At 40.0% G+C, this 20,653-nt stretch overlaps 1 protein-coding gene across 2 annotated transcripts in view; it reads right to left on the bottom strand.

Annotated features, from left to right (window-relative positions):
* Positions 1–14,119, bottom strand: part of CDC42SE2 (CDC42 small effector 2) — a 63,901-nt gene extending 49,782 nt beyond the window's left edge. Inside the window, exon 1 of one of the 2 annotated variants that reach the window (XM_014064949.2) lies at positions 13,643–14,119. The gene's annotated coding sequence lies outside the window, so the exon portion shown is untranslated. Of the gene's footprint in view, positions 1–13,249; positions 13,412–13,642 lie in introns of those variants that run through there. The other variant, XM_087715885.1, reaches the window with a different exon arrangement.
* Between the last annotated feature and the right edge of the window lie 6,534 nt (positions 14,120–20,653).

Genomic DNA, 20,653 nt, shown 5'->3' with positions numbered 1-20,653 from the left:
CAAATGTCCATAATTTTCAATCATAGGAAGAAAAGGATCTGAAAAAATTCAGATGAGTCATTTTGATATTGATATCTAGGAAGATTGTAAAGCAGATTATATTGTAAAGAGATTAAATAAATTGGGAACAATTATCAGAAACCAGCAGGCATTTTTCAATCTTGCCAGACTTATCTCATACTTCTTTAATAAATTATGGGAATGCAATAAATATGTGTTGATTTAAGCAAAGCATTTGACAAAGTAGCCCATAAAGTTCTGGGTCTTAAGAAATTTAATTATGGGGTGGGTGAAATGACAACTTGGTAGGTACTTAGTAGAGTTGTACAGCATTTCATTTTCAAAGAAATCAAAGTACACATGGATATGAAACTGGCACATGCCTGCACCTCTAACTAAATGCATTTTCTCCAAATCGTGTAGAAGCTGGAGATAGTCTACTTACGGATATCTTACAAATTATATTCAACAAGAGTTTATCTATGATTTCTCATCAAACAGAAGTGGGGTAACAGTGGGAGTAACATAAGGTTCAGGTTCAGTCCTGGAGTTCTACTCATCAACATTTTTATCAATTATTTATAAATGAGGTAGAGTCAATGCTTAGGAAATCTGAAGATGATAACGATTGAGTGAGACATCTAACGCTCTGCCAGACATAAAATAAAAATAATCTTGATAGATTAGCGAAACATCCTGAAAACAACAGAATAGAATTTAACACTTAGGATATAGAAATCAAATTAGGGGATAAGACTAATATTCTGATAAATAGTACTGATTTATTATCTGTAGAGATTGAAGGCTTATGGATCAAATGCTTTCTTCTTTGTCACAAATACAGATAGTTCTTGAGTTACAAGTTTCTTTAGTGATGGTACAAAGCAACATAACTTTTGGGCTCATTTGTGGTTGTAACTCGAGGACTATCTATACAACAGAATGTTCTACAATAAATTGATGTTCTAGTTGTTGGTGTAGCACCATGAACAAAGTAGCTTTTATCGGAGTAAATATTAAGGACAGATGTGCAGAACATCTGATGGATTATCCTGTGAAGAGCTCCTGTTCAAAGTCACGAGGCAACAATGACCTCCAGAAAGCTAATTGTTGCTGCTTAAGGAGCCTTTTTGGGTCCTTTGTAGATGGTTCTTTTATTGGGACTGCCAATGAAGCAAAGAGCCTATGGATGCACATGGGTAGCATTTTGAAACACATGACTGCAGTGTGGGTTTCAATTTATTTTACTACTGGTTTGCTCTTGTGCGTGCGCTTGCATGATGCTTCTGCACATGCGCAAAAGCGTCCAGGCAGGTGGGTGGAGTTTCCTGCCACCGCCACTACCGGTTTGCCCAATCTGGCACGAACCAGAAGAAACCCACCTCTGCATGTCTGCCTTAAAACTCTCAGGAGGGGCTCTAGACTCCTCTGAAAGCTTGGTACAACTCTACTAAATAGTTCCAAGCACTGGCTCAAACTTTTAAAACCCAATGGCCCCATGACAACATTTCTCTAATACAACAGTATCTAAAATATCAATGAACATCTGGGAATATGTTTTATTATCTCATTTAATATATACCTAAATCACCATATACACACATTAAAATGGATGCATTGGAATGTTAATTTATGTTGCATATATATCACCGCCTACTTTCTTTCTGAAGATTTTAGCTTTACGGATTTGGTATGCTACAGAAACTGAATCTGGGGGTAGCATGAGAGAAAATAAATTTATCCTCCAAGAAAAAATATTTTAAATGGTAAACATATAATGCTTTAGTATGTTTAGAATCCATGTGTGACCTTCAGCTATTTGACAAACAAATGACTTGCTGTTTTTGGATCCTGTCTTAAACAAGTAAGTTATTGTTCTGCTGTAAAATAGCTGCAGAGAATTAAATATTTTGCCCCTACTTGTGCCTTAAAGTACTATTGGAGTTACTCTATTGTGAAGATACATACCATAACATTCAGTACAAGTACTAAATGGTAATTCTGAGCGAGGTATCCCTCCAGAAAAATAACATTAGTTCATGGAAGCCAGTGGTCAACAACAGAGCTATAAATATCAGTGTACAATAGAGGCTACTCAGTTATGGCTCACAAAATTTTTGTAGGACAAGAGCTTGTTTCATTAGATGCACAGAGATAGAAAAAGTAGTAAATAAACATGGGTAGATTGAATCAAATCAGCAGAGAAGAATCCAAAAATGACTTATTTGATAAAACACTAAATGAAAAATGTATACAGAACTTGTACAAATAAAAAAAACAGCCAATGTGCTCAAAATTAATGAGCAAAGCCATCTCATATCAATTCACTTTTAATATATAATTGTTCTGTTTTATATATCACCACTGTTCTCACATTTGAAACATGGAACATCTATATAGCAACTGTTCTTCTGAAACTTCTGTAGTTAAGTTATGACCTTCTCTATCTGATATCAATCCATACTACAGGTTATTATGGCTGTTGTACCTGAAGGCAAAAAAAGTGTTTTTGGGGTAGAAGCAAGCGTATTAGTTGACCTCGTTTTGACAAACAGTGGAAAAAGACTCAAAGACTATCCCATAGTTATTCGGCAGAATAATAGTGGATTTCTGGATCCCATAAACTATGGCTGTGTGGATGGAAATTGATCACGGTGAGATTTAACCTAGAAATAAGGAGAAATTTTCTGACAGTGAGAACAATCAACCAACGGAGTACCTTGCCTTCAGAAGTTGTGGGTGCTTCATCACTGGAAGCTTTCAAGAAGAGACTGGACAGCCATCTGTCAGAAATGATATAGGGTCTCCTGCTTGAGCAGTGGGGTGGACTAGATCAGTGGTCCCCAACCCCCGGTCCGTGGACCGGTGCTGGGCCGTGGAGTACCTGGCACCGGGCCGCGCAGCGGCCGGGGGCCATGCAACGGCCGACTCTTCACTCATGCAGCGCCGTCGCCGGAGGGGGGGAGCTGCGTGGAAGCACAGGAGCAAGTGAGGCGAGGAGGAAGAATCCCCCGCTACTACACCACCTCCGCCCCCTCCCCGAGTCAGCCGTCCCCTCAGTGAACGCCTCCGCCTCTTTCTCCTTTCTCGCCTCAGTCGGCTCGCCTGGAAGCGAGGCGAGGAGGGGGCGGACCATGCGCTGGAAGCGGAGCCCTTGGAGGCCCTGGCGGCTTCCCCGGCGGTCGTTGCTAGCCGCTCTCTTCTTTTTCTCGCTGTCCTCCTCGGCTCAGTCATCTCCGAGTTGCCCAGGGAGGGGCGGCGCGCCCGGGACGGAGACGGCGCTTCCCCGCCCAGCCTTGGCTTGTGAGAAGGAACGGCGGGAGAGGTAGAGAGAGAGAGAGAGAGAGAGAACGTCGGGCAGCCGAGGGCAGGGGGGGGTCTTTTGAGGGGAGATGGGGGGTGCGCGATTTTGGCACGTGTGCGCCCTCCGCGGGCGTGGGTGGGGGGCTGAGAGGAGTCTAAGGGTAGCGCAGGAAAGGGGAGGGTATGAGCGCCGCCTGAGGTGGTGAGGGGCAGTCGCCAGATTCAGGCCGCCGCCAGATTCAGGCCGCCGCTGCCGCTATTGCAGCGCACGGTGGAAAAGCGGCGGTCTTGCCCACCCCTTCCCTGCCTCCCGCCCGCTCCAGTTGCCGCAGCCAGGGGTGGGGGCTCGGTGCCTGAAGTCTCTTGCCTCTCTTCCAAAATTTCGCCAACGGGCATCGGTGAAGCGCGCTCTTTCTCTTCCTCACAAAACACATTTCCTTTCCCCCCACGCGTAGTTATTGGCGATATGGACTCTTGGACTCTTACCCAGCCAGATCAGTATCAAACATTTCCCTGACCTCAGCAGAAGCAAGGTTTTTTCTTCTCCTTTCTCTCCTTAATACTGTATTCTTTTTACATTGCTATCCTCTGGCTTATTTAATTTTGCCCTTGCTCTTTTTATCTTTGACCTTGATTAATTCAGCTGTTTATTCCTTAAAATCTACATACAAAATGGAAGGTGGAATATGATTCAGGTGTTGAATTGGGAAGGTGGATTTAAAACAACGCCCCCCGCACCCCTGCGCGCGCTCAGCGGGCCACGGTAAAATTATCAAAGGCTGACTGGTCCGCGGCGATAAAAAGGTTGGGGACCACTGGACTAGATGACCTATAAGGTCCCTTCCAACTGTGTTATTCTAAACAAAGGAATGAGTTGAAATCCTGAAAAAAATTGGCCAGGTCTTAAACTGCAAGTTAAATACCCTCCTCTCTAATGCTAGTATATTAGGCTTGTAAGTTTGCTCTATCACCTATAGGGAAAAGGGGGGACTGTCTGATCACCAACACATTAATTCACTATACGAAGAGCTTATGGATCCACAAATTGCCAAAGTGTTCTATTCCTCAAATGAAGAAAACTGAAAGAAAAATTAGCAAAAGATCATAACCCACAAGTGGATATAACTGTCCTTTGAATCTAAAAAAATGTCCAGTCAAAAACATTATTCCATCATACAGAAGTCCTACAGTGCACATATAGATAGTCCTCAATTTATGACCATAATTGAGCCACAAATTCCTGCTGCTAAGAGAGACAGTTAAGTGAATTGTGCCCCACTTTACGAGATTTCTTACCACAGTTGTTAAGTGAATTAATTGTTATGTTAGTATAGATGGTTGTTAAGTGAATCTGGCTTTACCATTGATTTGCTTGTCACGGTCGTAATAGGGGATCACATAACCCTGGGACACAGGAACCATCATAAATATGAACCAGTTGCCAAGCATCTGAATTTTGGTCGCATGACCATGGGGATGGTGCAACGGTCATAAGTGTGGAAAATGGTCATAAGCCATTTTTTTCAGTTTCTTTGAACCTTCACTAAATTAACTGTTGAAAGTCAAGGATTATCTGTACTCCTAACAGGAAGGAATACAGAGGGGTGCCTTGAATGATGTCTAGCTCATGAGTGTCAAATTTGCCGCGTCATGTGGCTGTCAAGTGATGTTTCCAGACGTTTTTCCCCTTCACGGAGCTGAGGTGTTAATAAGCTAGATCAGGGGTGTCAAACTGGCCTGTACGTGATGCATCCGGCCCATGGACAGCCAGTTTGACACCCCTGGTCTAGCTTATTAACAAGTTGAAGCAGAATCATATGACAGCCTGGAAAAATTAATTCAAGGTCCCATAAAATGGATCATACATTACTACAAAAAGCAATAAGAAACCCTGCACACTTTCTAACAAAAGTGCTAAATTTCACTCGGTGCACTATTCAGTGCAACCATCCTTTCAAGAGATTAATTGCTAGATTCAACTTGAGCTCTGACCAGTGGAAAAGAAACAGGCCTCTGGAGAAATTATCTAGAATATAACTAATGTTGAAAGACATTTTGGTGTAATGGTTAACAGGGCCAGGCTAGAAACCAGGGTCATGAGTTCTTACCTTAGAAACAAAGCCAGGTTGGGTCCCAATAACCTTGGTCAATCATCCCTTCTCAGATAGTAATCCATTATTGAAAATGCCCCAAAATTGCATGGACCTGTCAAGGCAGCTGCCAGGAGTTAAAACTGATTTGAAGGAATTCATACACACACACACACACACACACACACACAAGTTGATGTTATTATGCTAAATCCAGATCATCTGAGTTATTCACTTAATAAGACTGGGTTGCGGGAGCAAAGACAGCTGTCTGACATATAATGGAGGAGATAAACAGATAATACCCTATATCAAAAAGCAACAGGCAGACACCATACTTCTCCTTAAGGGAAGGCCAAAGCAGTGGTGGTTTATGGGTGGTATCCCCTGGTACGGGTGTACTGATGCCTGTTGGGAGCACCAGGTACCGTTCTGGTATGGTGCTCCAGAGGGCCCACATGCCCTCCTTACGGGCATTTGACCCAACCGGGCCATTTGCACCTGCGCCCGCCGCCTGTGTGACGCTCCGCCAAGCAGCTGGAGTGTCGCAGGTGGTGGGTGTGCATGTGCGCACAGTGCTCATGTACGTGGTAAATGCCGGCCCCGTCGCAGCGTACCGGTTGCGACGGGATCCAGAACCTACCACTGGGCCAAAGATGTAGGATGTTCTCCTTATAGAGGGCAGAACTTAGCAGCTTTCTCCATCGGCAGTTGCCTTTTAAAGAAAAATATTAACTCTTTATGTTTCCTTCATTGGTTAGTGGTAAGATAAAGAGTTGTAGGTGGATGAAACCATAATCTTTAACAAACTAAGTGGCAGCTGGAGATAGAGCAAGCTTTCCAATCACATGCAGGTCACGCGAATATGGTATAGTTCTCTTTCAAAATGAATTTTACAACTTTCTGTTTTCGTGATCATAGTTTCTGCACTGTACTGAATTTTCACCCTCCACTGTAGTCATTTAACATGCAAGTTAAATAACCTGTTAAGCTATAAAACTAGTTTTGTTACATTTTTCCTCAATTTTTATCTTTGACCTCGGACAGGAGAAGGCATTTGAAGACTGGAAATTCATAACTGTCCTATTTTAATATTAACAGCATTCTAAGCCCAATTTTCAAGATAACAATCTTAAATAACAACAAAGTCCTTTTGACATTTAAAATCTTGAATAATACTATTACAGGTATTCCTCTCGACTTACAACACTTAATTAAGTGACCATTCAAAGTTACAATGGCACTGAAAAAGTGACTTATGACCTCTTTTCACACTTATGACCACTGCAGCCTCCCCATGGTCATGTGGTTTATATTTGGATGCTTGACAACTGGTTCATATTTATGATGGTCACAGTGTCCCAGGGTCATGTGATTCCATTTTGCAACTTTCTGACAAGCAAAGTCAATGGGAAGCCAGATTCACTTAACAAATGTGGCAAGAAAAATTGTAAAATGGGGCAAAACTCACTTAACAAATTTCTCACTTAGCAACATAAATGTTTGGGCTCAATTGTGGTCATATGTCAAAGACTACCCGTGAATGAATTTATCAGCATTTGTTTTTTGTTTTAATGAAAACTGAAACCTGGAAGCCTCCACTTCTTTCTCAATCAGAGCATTATATTTATACTTTGACCTATAAATACAAATGGATCACACTCAGCCTTTCAAACTCCTTCCACTCCTGCGATTATAAGACAATGCACCAACAAATGCTGTTTCATCATGCTGGAAGCACAGTAGATTATCAAGAACTTACACAGCAGCAACTGCCTTAAAAAGGATAATTACCCTGCCATGCCTTGAAGACAAAAGGAGTCTCCTTCTAGGTACACCCTAGTTACAGTTCATTTGAACATATCAGCCATTTGTAAATGACATCAAATATCCCAGCAAAAATCCCAGACAAGCTAACTCTTGGGGGGGAAACTAAGCAAGTTGTACCTGTGTAAATACTTGGATGAGGCACCACTGGAAAATCCAAGAGCAGTAATTTTGAAAGCTGGGGAGGAAAAAACCCTATAAGATGCCAATGAAAAACATGGGCACCAGGAATAAGGCTCAGTTTGAAGACTTTATATTGGCAAAAGTAGCCACTAAGAGGAAGACTAGTTGCAGTTGCACTTCTACTGCTAATCATCTTACAACTCTACAAACAAAAGCAACACGTCCATTCATTTTTCACAGAGGCTATATCTGAACCAAAAGCCATCTGAGGAAGAGAAGCAGCAGACAATGAAATGTTATTATCTTGCTTACTGCAGGTGTTTTGTTTGGCTCAGCATCTTTGTCTCTTCACAATCAACTACTGTGTGATGAAAAAGGAGCACTGTCTGCTCCTGGCGATGACAGTATCTCCAAAGTCTTCCTGTACAACGACATTTCCATCATACCTTTCTAGTAAAGACCATGAAGTATTAAGGATGAGATCCTTTTTTATTCTTCTTGCTTTGGTTGTCCCTTCCCCTTCTTTCGATGCCCCTTATCTACAGGTAGTCCTTGATTTACAACAATTCATTTAGTGACCATTCAAAGTTATCGCAGCATTGAAAAAGTAACTTATGACCATTTTTCACACTTACGACCATTGCAGCATCCCCACCCCATGTTCAACATTCGGAGGCTTGGCAACTGGTTCATATTTATGATGGTTGCAGTGTCCCTGAGGTTATGTGAACAGCTTTTGCGACCTTCCGACAAAGTCACTGGGAAACCAGATTCACTTAATAACCCATGTTACTAACTTAACAACTGCAATGATTCACTTAACAACTGTAGCTAGAAATATCATCAAATAGGGCAAAAGTCACTTAACAAATGTCTCACTTAACAACATAAATTTTAGGCTCAATTGTGGTCATAAGTCGAGGGCTACCTGTATTTTTTTTTTTAGATTACAAGTCCTGTAGGAAGCGACCATCTGGTTTTATTATTCTTGTAGATGCTTATGCTAAAGAGCAATGGTGCTAGATATCAATTAGCATGCACCTATCTTTCAATATACATCCATTCTGGATTATTTCACAAGTTGTCAAATAGAATTTAGAAGTTTTTAAAGGTTTTGTTATACAGCATGAATGTAATTTTGTAATAATCCTCAAAACTGACTGATATAGTAGATCAAACCAGAAAGTAATTTGCTTTATTGTCACATGATGAGTTGAAACAAATTCAGAATAAGTACTATTTCATGGAAAGAAAACAAAAAGTAAAAAAGATCAGCTGCCAAAAATAATTACTGAGAATACTTATACAGAAGTGAAACATTATTTCTTTCTTAATGACCTCTCAACTTCATACCTCATTTCTAATCATAAATCCTTTTATTAAAAAGCAGGCCATAATTACTTGAAATGTTATTACAGATCTTGTTTAAAATTCTAATATAAATAAATGAAGATGTCATATTACTGATCTAGTTTCCAAATGATTGGGAATGCATTTTAATAACAAATCAAGAAGGAAATAATGAAAAGGAGGACGGTGCAAAACTCACATCTTTAAAAATGATGCAAAGAATACAGTAATTGGTAATCTCTATCACAACCAGACTTTCATGTACAAGACAGAGATTAATTGACTGACCTGCACAATCCATTTTCAATTACAGAATTTCTAGACTTAATAGGGCATTTATTTTTAAAAATGTTAAATAGCTGTAACACATACACTGTGTTCACAGCCGTTATCAAATAATTTAGCTATAAAACTAGCAGCTAAAAGGCATAACAATTTGCAGACACACACATACACACACACAAATAATTTTGAATCTACTTCCTGTTTTTCTATTGATTGCTGAGTCCACTTTTCTCTGTCTACTGAGGTCAAACAGCTATTTTTCTCCTGTTACCAGGTAAAAATATCACGACAAAATGCTGATAATTCTCTTTTGCTGCTCTTCTGTCATGAGAAGACACTCTCTTTGCTTACGTATGTCCTAATGAAGCAGTCTATGAGCTACCTTTTCAGAATTTCATATCCAGCCACAGGTTTGATAAATCCTTTTGCACTTTAGGGTTACAGGGTTTCAGACTGAAAATGAAAATCTGGAAATCCCAGGATTTTTTCATTAGTTACAGTAGTACATGTGGAAAATATAATATAGGAATCAACAATTGTTCTTTAAGATCCACACAGTAATTTTGATTTCATACCTGGCAAGAGAAAATAGTTTGGGGGGGGGGGGCATTTGAGTAATTCTGATCCTTATTCTGCTTGTAGTCCTTGTAAAGAACAACTACACATGGCAAATTTACTTCTGAATAAAACTGAAAGATTTGTAATGATATTTTTAAAACATAAAAATGTTTTGCGTGTATCTATGGGTGTATGTGTATCTGTATATGCATATGCACACCACTTTAAAACTAAGAAATTAATATGCTTAAACAGGTGTGTATATTGTATGAACCCAGTCTTGTAATGATTTATTGAAATGTTTTTAAAGAATAAAATATTTCTATTAAACTGACTATTAATCGAACAATTCAAATGCAAGTATTTCATAACTTGAGATTTATAACACTTCAACTTTGTAAGTTCTAGCAAAGAGGAAGTGGCGATGTAAGTTTTTTTTAAAGGAAGACATAGACTAAAGGGGGAAAAAAGTAGAAGAAATACTGCAAGTTCTGAAAAATATCAACCCTATTAATAATGTTCAAACCTAGTAAATCATGGAAATTAAACTGAAGCTAGCAAAAATGTCTTAGTTTACAATTACAAAAAAGTAAAAAAACCAAACATTTGTAGAGGCATTTATAAAGAAATGGCCATTAATATATAAATCGCTGTTTCATAGATGAGAACTATATTAGTAAATCAAATCTGTGATGAAAGTCTAGTTTGGTTATTAATATATAGTACCATTATGATACTTTGCAGAGAAACAATGGTCCAAAGTCAGTTAAAATAAAAAATCTGCTAGAAGAGAGGAAGTAAAAACAGAAATGACCTTTATTGTGTAGTAGCTAGCATAAGTAAAAACTTTATGGTGGTAATACTAGACGTAGGCAGTTCAGTTAGAGATTAAATATTATTGAAATGGATAGTTTCAATGGAACAGATCAGAATAAAGGTGAGAGGGCTCAAAAGTGAAAGCGTAGGGGTAGTACATCATGTCCTTTGAGTTGAAATTAAACCAAGATTAAGTTTAAGGTTAATGTTTGCATTTCTAATATACTAGCTGAGCTACCCGGAGGATTATGCTAACAAAGCTACTAAGCTGGGAATAAATGTTCATGTGGGATCTTGTGCTCGGCTTAGAGATAAACCAGAACAGGGCATCCCTGAAAAATAGCATGAGTTACTTTTACATTGCCATCAATAGATACCTCAAGGAATTTTATGCCTGACATAGGGCCAAAAGGTAAAACGAGGGCACAATGAAAAATGAATCAACAGAAAAAGCTGAGGATGTCCCTACCTCCATTTATCAACAAATGTATAATGCATTATTAACATTTAAAGGCAACTTTGTTGGAGTGCAATTAACAGAGAAGACTTTTATATCTCCAATGTTCTTCCTCAGGACTTAGGCCATATTAAGAATTTATTTAGCATTCTCTAGCATTCTATCCCTCCTGGAAAAATATTAATTTGAAGAATCATCATTTATTATTATTACAGAAAGATTAGGTCCTGTTACCATATAAAAACAGTAAAGTCACAAGCTCAACTCATGGTTATTTTACAGAAATATTCATGTTTTGGGGTGAAGGGAGCAGTATGAAAATGGCACTGCCTTCTTCCATTATGTTTTATTCCAACATAAAACTAGACTAATCCACTCAAAATCTTGGTTCCATATCAAAGAATCATTTTTCTTGCCTGACTGTATACAGTATGCATATTTCATATATAAATGCAATATATTTCTCATTCAATTTCTAAGCAAACACTTGGGAACAAAATATCCCAATCAATATAATGGGCAGAAAAATAAGCATGCACCATGCTGTGATATAGTCAACATTTATTCCTAACTAAGTGCTCATAACTATTTAATCAATATATAATCAATACTCAATGAATCCTGAAATCAATCATCCACATTTTTCCATAATTAAAAAACCCCTTCATTAAAATATGCACTCCCCGTTTAGAAAATAATTTTGAGTTTAAAATACCACAGCTGCTATTCGCTTTAACTAGAGCAATGAGTGCATCTTATTTAACTATCTCTAATACAAATAAATTTATTTATTTATTGGATTTATAATCCAGTTTACTTCAGAAACTCAAGGCAATTCTTCCAATTTTTCCATACAACCACCCTTGGAAAGTAGGTTGAACTGAGAAAGAGAAAGTAGCCCACAGTCACTCAGCATGCTTCAATGGCCAAGGGTGGACTTGCAGCAGAGTCGCTCTATCATGACATAAATATGCTTATTTTTAAATGAGAACACTGATTTCAAATCTCAAAACCTTCTAGCAAAGGGGCCACTGTCAAATTAAAATCAACTATATCACAATGAAATCAACAGTATTAGGCAAAACCTATCATAGAAAGGCAGCATATTGTAAAACTAAAGTTTATTAGTTTTAATAAATTTTAACACTGATAAAGGTACTTAAGTACTAGACTATTACAAATAAGGATGGCTGAAGAGGATAAAACTTGACCAGAAAAACAATTATATTTGAACATTAAAAAACCATATTGCACATTACGGCCTAATTCAACATTGAATTTTATTCAGAGATTTGTAAAAAAAATTCTTAGGAGATTTAAAGTATTATGCCCAAAGCAACATTTCTCTGTTCTTCTGATAATACTCTGAAAGAGGGAAGAAATATTATTCCGTACATGCATAGAAGCCCTGGTTGCTATCTGCTGCTAGCAGTGCGGCATTACAGAGCAGGTACCGCACCCTCTCTTATAACAGAAAAAAAAGTAAAGCTACCATTGGTCCTTGAGGCCAAAAATTACTACTGTAGTGCTGAACAACCTGTTAAAAGCATCATCTAGCTCGCTTTTCCTCTCTGCTATTACACTCGGGCAGAAGAAACAAATTTTAAAATATCCTCCTAAAAGTATCAAGAAGGGTGGATGTACCTTCCCACCAAATATAAATATCACAGTATCCAAAGATTCTCACTTTCTTCCAATTTACCAGACTGAAATTCTTATTAAGGGCATCAATGCCATTACACACTACACACACACACACACACACACATATATATATATATACACATACATACATACATACACACACACACACAGACACACACACAGACACACACACACACACACACATATATATATATATATGGAAGAATTATATGTCCTGTGCTCTCACTTGCTTTAAATCGATAAGAAAATGTCAAAATATTAATGTAGTTCCTGTACCGATGATATAACACTATCTGTGTAGGAGAGCCACGAGAAAAGCTCTGAGTCCTTGAAGTCATCGTTAGAAAACCATCCAGGCCACTGTTCATCCTTAGGTAAACGTCCAAAGATTCACATTTTTAACCACCTATTCGTGAGGCTTTGCTTTCTGCAAAAATGGCAGAGAGGGGAATATTTCCTCTTCTTTGCCACTGCGAGACACCCCACCCCCCTCCTCTTGCTTCCATCCCTATGGCTGGCCGGTTGAGCAGTAGTGCATCCCCACCACCCCACCCCCATCAACCAAACCCTTTTTTATTAGTATTATTTCTAGCGTTTTCTCTGCTGTGGTTGGTTCGATACTTTTTCGCGACCTCACGCCAGGCTACCGTATTTCTCATTCAGCGCCGCTCCTTTCCTTTGAAAAGGAGAGCAGCGCCACGGGCAAAAAGAAAAAAACCCACCTCGCATTTATTAAATTAATTGAAACACACGGGAAAACATAAATCGCCCCCACCGTGGATCCTAGAACACTGGTGCAGTTACATACAAACATGCAGGAAGGCCTCCGCACTTTATCATGAGGCGATCAGTCAGGGCTGGTTTTCTTCCTCCTCCGAACAGCACTTTCTGTTTTCACGTGCCGAGCCTTAAAACCACGCCGCCGCCACCCCCTTCGTTAACCACCCGGCGCTGTCCCCGATCGCCTTTAGCTGGAAGGACCGCGAGTGCGCCCGTCCATCGGTGGCTTCTTACGGCTGCAAAAGCTGAGGCGGGAGGCTCGAGCACGGGATGTCGGGGAGAGAAGAACGCGTTTACCTGGCCTCACCGCCGCCCACCCCCCGGGAGCAGTGAAGCCCGAGCCGCAGAGAAAGCTAAGCTTCCAGCCCGCTCTCCGCCTGCCACTCACCTCCTCGCTCTCGCCCTCTTTTGTCTCGCTTCCTCTTTCGCTGCTGCTTTCGGCACCGGCGGCGCCGCCTGGGCAGTTTCTCGCCTTCTGCAGCTTGGAAAGAGCGAGTCTTCCTCCTGCTCGGTGGACGGCGAAGAGGCGGCTGCTACGAGGAGTCTCTACGCTGGGCTTGCAAGGCAGGCGCGGGGAGTAAGGGGAGGCGACTCCACGGCCGTACCGCCCTCCGCTTCTTCCTGTCGCTTGGTGGTGCAGCGCCGTTTCCCGCTCCGCTGCTCTTCAACCGGTTCGGCTCGGGCTGCTCGAGCGAAGCCGGCGAATCCCGGACAAAGAACGGCGAACGGATGGATGCACTGGCGCTGGCTGGCTGGCTTTTCGGAGAAACCTCCTTAGTCCGACCGGTGCCACAGAGCGAGTGGCCCGGGATGCCGTAGGAGAGGGCGGCTTCAGAGTTGTGCAAATAAAGGGTTAACTTTAGCTTTCCTTATGAGGAAGGCGGGGCAAAAAGCGAAGAGAAGAAACAAAGTGGTTGCGAGGAGAAAGCCAGTTAACAAACGGAGAGCGAGAGAGATACATACACGCACGCACGCACGCACACACACACACACACAACTATTTCAGACGAGGTGAGAATTTAACAGATTAACAGAGATGGAAGGGACCTTATAGGTCATCTAGTCCAACCCCCCCCCCGAAGCAGGAGACCCTACACCATTTCTGACAAATGGCAGTCCAATCTGCAGCTTGCTTGACAAGCCAAGCCAGTAAGCAAGATCTGAAAGATTGAAAAGAAACATTCGTATATATGTTAATACAAAGGTGGTTTGGGTGCTTAAAGAGAAACTAGGTATAACTGTATCGTCAATACAAGGTTAAAAAGTTTTAATCTTTTTAAACGACTGGTCCTTTCGGCAAATGAGAGCTTTACCGTCATAAACCCATTTTCCCACGCTCCGTCTGCTAGGCTTCAATGCAAGAGATTCGGAGCGGAGTGATAATTTCAACGCAAGAAGCTAAACCCATCGCGTTCATTTGACGGCAGTGAAGTTGTAAAGACTTCCTTCCACCCGCTTCCAAGAAACGCGGGCGACACTTGCGACTAAATGAAGCCGGTTTTGCTACAGTTGCTGTATTACAAAGGAAGAAATTTTTTGGCGCGAACGATCAACCGTAGACATCGCAGGAGACGGAGACACGCGGGGAAAATCAGCCGGAGTGCTGTTAAATGACAGCGAGCTTAGAGGAAGTTAGATGACGTCTGCCTGACAAACTTCAATGGGTTTATGGTTGTCATAGCTTTCCCTCTGTCAAAAGAATTCTGGGAATTGTAGTTTGAAGAGGGAATCCTGGCAAGGAATGCTAATCAAAGCTTACAAAGGCAGACCTTGTAAAGGACAGTTTTGCTCTGGAAAGTAGCAACTCTTTAATTATGATTAAATATATAGTTTTCCAATGGTGCAAATCAAACATTGGTCCCTTCTCTGAAATTGCTACAAAACACCTGGTTGATAATTTCAAGCATTGTCAATTAGTCTAATCCTGTTCTGGATTAGTGATGGGGGAAGGGGTTCAGGTAGATCCTAGTGCTTATAAAAGTATAAAAGATAACATATTGAGTGTAGTCTGAGAATGTGCAACTATCTTCAGACTCCAATGTCTTCTTCTACTTTTAGGCTGGCTCTTTTTTACTTTCCCTTCCTGAGCTCTCTTCCTAGTACATAGTCAACCCACCCTGAATCTCTGTAGAAGAGCTTGAGGAGGGGGCAAATTATGTAGCATGCATGATCTCATGCTGATAGCAATAAATACACATTTATAATACCGAATGTGTAGTCTGACCTCAACAACAATTAGTGAAGCAGGTTTTGTAACTAGAAATGAGGGATTATTTATTTACAGAAAATATGAGACTGGAATAGGTAAAGCCTAACCGCTAGCTACCGTAATTACATCTTGCCAGAGGAATCAGCATGTAGTTTCGATGTGTTTCTGCTTGGAAGAAAAAGTGACAGCTGAGCAATCTCTTAGACAAGGAGTGGATGGATTGCTAGAAGAGAGGACAGTAGAACATAGGATCACAGCACTGGAAGGAGCCTCGGTCTTCTAGTCCATCCCTGTACTTAAGGCAGGAGACCATATACCATCCCAGTCAAATGGTTGCTCAGTTTATTTTTGAAAACCAGTGATGGAGCACCCACAATTATGACAGCATGTTATTAAATTAATTGTTCCAACTCTCAGGAAATTTCTTCATACGTCTAGCTTATATCTCTCATTAACAAGCTTTCACATTACTTCTTGTCTTGTTCCCTGATGCTTTGGAGAATAAGACAATCCCCTCTTCTCTGTGACAGTTCCTCAAGTACTGAAAGACAGTTATCATGTCCCATCCCTCCAATCCTTTTCTTCAATAGGCTAGACATACTTAGCTCCCTCAACCGTTCATCATACAATATAGCCTCTAGACCCTTTATCTTTGTTGTTGTTCACTACACACTTTTTAGCGTCTCAGCATCTTTCTTGTATCAGTGACCAGAACTGCACATAATGCTCCAAGTGTGGACTCATTATGCCGTATAAAGTGGTATTACCACTTTTGTGTTCTTGATGTTATCCCTCTGTTGATTGGGCTGGCTTTTTTGTCAACTGTAGCACAGTACTGACTCATACTTAAGTGGTGGTCCAACATGATACTTAGATCTCTCATAGTTATTACTATTGAGGCAGGTATCTCCTATTCCAGGGGTGTTAAACTCACGTGGTTACAGCATCGTCATGTGACATCACAACTTTTTTTCCTCTTTGCTAAACCAGGCATGGCCAGCAAGTGATGCATCCAGCCTGCGTGTATGACACCACTGACTTTTCTGTACCTATGTTTCCTTCACTCTAGAGTTGTGCCATTGGATCCAGATCTTCATTAATGTCTGCAGACACTGTTGCCAAACTATTCCTGTTGCAAACCTTTACACAAACCAATCAGACAAATTTCTCTCTTCATACACAAATGAGTGCAAACTCCTCTTGAGCAACTGAACTCTACTGCAGTATGAGGCAATCATGATGAGAGGAATTCCAAAGGCTACAGAAAGGATGTTTTTGTGGGCATGGAACTGCACAATTTGATTATAAATAATAGTTTACAGCTTAGAATGTTGTATTCTAGCTAATTGATATGTATGCAAAAAAACATTGAGATACAACAGTCAGAATGAAGTTATTTCTTTTTTATACCTAAACATGACATCACTCTTTTCCAAGAGAAAAGGAGGCAGAAGTTTGAAGAAGTGGGCCTCACAGAAGGCAATGTTTATATTAAAAGAGAATAAAATAGCTTATACACATTTTGGACCCAAATGAGGGAATGATAAGTTTTGTTTTCCTTGCCCTATTTCACTAAAATATTTCTACCAACCATCCCAAATGTAAGTCTTTTAGCATTACAACCCCATAACTCCAAATACCTATGTTTTCAGTGTCAATTTGACACTCTTTAGGAGGAAAATAAAAATTGCTGAATCATCACATGTGAAAAATATAACATTTGTGGACAAACACTTTCTTTCAAACACACATGAAGCATTTTTGATCCAAACTCGTTTGAACAAATACGCGCAGAGCACACACATTTAAAATAGGCGGGTTCATGTTTCGATCGCCAATCTGAATTCTCCACGTCCGCCTGCAGTGTAATTCATTTGAAGTTCCGATATGGCCGAATGCCGTCGGCTACGCTTCCTACCCGGCCCGCTGAAATTTCAAACCGCCTCAATGATTTCGAGTGTGCACTGCTGCGCCGAGGATAATGAAGCGCCGCTTAGCGCCCATATGGAGACAATACCGGCGGTAGCGGTCCGGTCTCGACCTTTTAATACGACCCATAGGGGCCTTCTCATAGCGGATTGATGCAAATATCTACTCCTAGGTCCGTCCGTCCGCCCGTCCGTCGCGCGAATAGAACCTCAGCCTTTTGTTCCTAAGCTGAAATCAAACAACTCAATAGAGATAAGTGTTAGAAGCAGGAGAAATAGCCAGGTACTTTATATTTCTAAAATAAATTTTGAATGGTTAAATTGCTAAAAACAAACCGCTGAATGAATAATTTCTTTAACAATTAGGTTGGGGCTCAAAAAGTCAAGGTGGTGATTGCAAAACGAAAACACATTAAAAAAGGGAGGGGCTTTGATCTGAGGAAGAAGGTGGTTTACCATAAAACACTCAATTGCCAGAATGCAATATAAAGTCATACGTTCAGCACTACCTAATATCTCAACATTTTGTGCCCTTTTTTTCTGCACAGATGGGACACTTTTGTTTCTCTGGGACCCCCAGGCATTCTTGCAAATTAAAATGAATGCTTTTAATTTAATGTTTTATTAAAAATCTAATATAAAAATCATCAAGTAGGATATGGAACTTTACAAATGTCAAGTCTATTAGTACCCATAGGTGCTATGCTTGGAAGCTACACTAATTATATGAAATATTTTATTTATGTTTATTTTTTAATTTTTATCCCGCCTTTATTATTTTATAGTTAAATTAAGGTGGCATAAATACTCCTACTCCTTTCATTTTCTCCACAACAACCCTGTGAAGTTGGTTGGACTGAGAGAGAGTAGCCCAAGGTCACCCAGCCAATTTTCATGCCTAAAGCAGGATTAAAACTCATCGTTTTCTGATTTCTAGGGCAGCACCTTAACCACTAGACTTCTAGAGAAAAAGTTATGGTTTTCTATGACAGACCTACTAATCTTTTGTACAATTTCATGAATGAACACTTTTCTTTTAACACTTCTTCTTTTGTCTAGTTAGGTAAAACGGTCGCAGTGTAAAAAAACCATGTTCGTCTATGATGACAAAAAGCAGAAATCTGGTAGCATATTTTTTGAATAACTTTTATTAAAAGGTATAAGCATTTGTGAGCTGCAGATTATGCCTTTTAATAAAAATTGAAATAGTAAATCCTGTATATGGACCATGTTTTCTCTGATACACTGTGCTTCACAACACCCATATCTGATATTCTTAGAAGAATAACAAAAAAACCACAACTGATCAAGTGTGATCAACTGATCAAGTGTGAGGAGATAAATGCCCAATCTTTTCATGTGTTCCCTAATATATATATTTAAATGTCTTAGGAAAAAGATCATACCCTTGACAGTTTCTCAACTGTGAAATAGCCAGCAGCAGTTCCTCAGGTTTGCCTAAACTAGTGTATTAAATTAATTTGAAACAGAAACTTAATATCAAGAACTAGTCCTTTAGTTGGTTTTCCTTCTCCATCAGAAAATTTTGTGTGTGTGTGAATTAGTGCATTATCCTGAAGTCAGGAATTAAGGTATATTTGTAAGTTACATTGATTAAAGAATGGGATCTAAATATTCTGAAGATAAATACATGGATCTATGACAGCCCATCCCCAGGGATTATCTATCATCACTGTTTGAGTTAATTTTATTTTTATTGTTTAATTACATTTATTATACTCACCCAATCCAGTAGATTCTGGGTGCATTACAAAATACTAAAAAGCTAAAAATGTAAACAAAAGTCGACATTAAAAAATATTGCTTAAACAAAGCACCAGAACCCTTTCCCAACCTCACAACACATTAACCTCAGGCCTGGGATCAAAGGCAGGTTATAAGGGATTTTGGAACCGCAAGAGAGAGACCACTCTCTCTCTCTCTCTCTGTGTGTGTGTGTAGGAGAGAGATGCACTGACATTATTATGGTAGCACTCAATGCGGCTTCCTGATGCATTCCGCATATAGAAAAATATAGAATATCTGTGAACTTCTATACAATTCCAAGCTGTGATGACTACCATTTGTCCTGGCAGAGGTGAGTTCCAAGAGAACTTGCTTGCAAAGGACTATGAAGAAAGGATGTTCATTTTCCTCAAACCCATGATTATAATGCAAGACTCTGCAAGGGGGAAGAGGAACAGGATGCAAATCAAATGGCTTGAAATACCATCATAACAGAAGTGCTGCATACTTGCAGTTGTCTGTCACTAGGATGCCAGGTGGAAAACAACACATTTGGATTGTTTTAATCTTTAAGGACTTAATGCTCCAGGGAGCATTGTGCCGATCCAAGGTTGTACACAGCCTCTACACCCCTTTTAGGGTCTCCCAAAACCCGTTATAACTCCAATTTCCAAAAAAGTCAGCCTGGTTTTTGTCATTTTGACGGTGGCACATCCAAAATGGAAATTCTAAAGTCACAGCCACAGGGATGCTTGTGTAAACACCAGCCAATCAAGGCTGCCCACATTTCTTTTTTACTCCTACAGATGTACTTTAATCTGGTTAATTTATCAAAGTTGCATTTAGTTGATGGATGTATAGTGCTAGAAGCTGACTGGCAAATAAATATTGGCCCTAATGTTATTCAAGTCTTTAATGATTTGGTTGCCACTTGCTTTTTTGATTACTCAGGTCCAAAACACTGCTGTCATATTTGATCTATGGATAGTACTTTAATTTGGTAATTTCCTCTTAGCAAAATGCATGGTTCCCTTTCTGTGCAAGCAAATTGACAAGCAATGCACAAAACCCTGGAGTGCCATATACAGAGTGGCAATTTGGGGACTGCAGATGAGAAATATCTCTGATTTTGAAACATTGAGATGAGAGAGGTAATAGTTGGATTAGTAATTTCCTGTTTTCTTTAGAATGTGGACAGTTTGCTCTTTTCTTTATTCATCATGATCTTCTGAGCTAGTGCAGGATAGGAACAATTTGCCTCAACTGAAGCTACAGTACTTACCTCTCTGAGTCACGCAAAGCACTTTTTCCACGATCTCTCTTAGCCAGAAAGAGTCTTTGCAGAAACTCTGCTATTTAAAAGGGAAAGAGGGGAAAGGCCTTGTAATTTTTGCATCAGTCCCATAAACCCCAATTATTCTTCTCCTCTGTTTTTTTCAACTCCATCTTTAAATAACCCATATAACAAAGGAGAAATTATGAAAAGCAAATAGCTGAAGCCTTATTTTTACACCCA

Source organism: Thamnophis sirtalis, unplaced genomic scaffold (assembly GCF_051295495.1).
Source record: "Thamnophis sirtalis isolate CommonGarterSnake01/CBP01778 unplaced genomic scaffold, rThaSir2_p1.2 scaffold_5, whole genome shotgun sequence".
Taxonomy (NCBI): domain Eukaryota; kingdom Metazoa; phylum Chordata; class Lepidosauria; order Squamata; family Natricidae; genus Thamnophis; species Thamnophis sirtalis.
The sequence above is the reverse complement of the archived record's forward strand: the minus strand, read 5'-3'. Positions and strand labels throughout refer to the sequence as shown.